This window comes from Crotalus tigris, unplaced genomic scaffold (assembly GCF_016545835.1).
Source record: "Crotalus tigris isolate CLP2741 ecotype Arizona unplaced genomic scaffold, ASM1654583v1 scf7180000017601.7605149639:7615979, whole genome shotgun sequence".
In the NCBI taxonomy this organism is placed as follows: Eukaryota; Metazoa; Chordata; class Lepidosauria; order Squamata; family Viperidae; genus Crotalus; species Crotalus tigris.
Genome location: NW_024096505.1, coordinates 4,007,894 through 4,008,917, shown reverse-complemented (window position 1 = coordinate 4,008,917; position 1,024 = coordinate 4,007,894).

Here is a 1,024-nt window from a genome sequence, read left to right as displayed (position 1 = left end):
AAGGGCAGAAAAATATATTTCCTCAAAAGGATTTTAAAAGCAGAAACCAACCCTGCCCCCAAGTCTCTCTGTCCCAAGCAGAAGCCAGCTCTGTACAAATGCAGTTGTAAACCATCAGAAAGGGCCCAGTTAGGAGATCAAGAAGACAAAGACACATAAAATCTGCATACCCCATCCAAACTCTAGGAGTCATTAGCCCCATCACCAAGGAAGCAGGACATGACAATAGGATTAACCCACCACCATCAAGAATACCAGAAAGGCACACCCAGACTCAGGTCAGAATACGTGACACAGGAAATATAAAGCCTCAACACAGGAACAAGAAACTATTCCAAACAAAAGACTTCAGAGATTATAAAAACCTACTTCCCACATGTGCTCGGCCTTCTTTTTCTCTCCTCTTTCCTGCAAGAACCATCTTTCTGGCTCTTCAATAAACTGCAACCTTCTTTCTAGAGCAGTCACCATGTTGTTTATTTATCCCCGGCTTGGATGAACCGGGATGAATACTTTTTTCAACAAATTAAAATTATCTTGAACATATGGTTGTCCAACTTCTCCCTTAACACATTCAGGGGGAGCTCTTACTTTTAAGAACATTTTTCTTGACATTATTTTCTCTTTTTATTTATTAAATTCATTATCACATTCCTGCTTTCATGTGAAAACTGAAATAAGTCTTTGTACCCTGCATTCTGGAATGATGTATAACAGGTCTTGGTATTTTTTCTTGTGACAAACTATTAAGTAGTGTAAGAGTGCTATAATATTCATCTTTAATTTTCCTTCCTTGAGGCAAAACAATTCTAAACCCTTCAATTTGTCCTCACAAGACTTTAATCTTTTGACCACCTTCATTGCCCTCCTCTGACCTATTGTGTTGTTGTTATGGTCCTTTGAGTCAAACAATCCTGTCTTTCAATGACTACATGGACTGATCAATGAAGTCTTTTTGGCCACAGTTTTAGACGTGGTTTGGCATAGTCTCATTCCTAGGGCTAAGAGAGAGTGATTGCTCAAA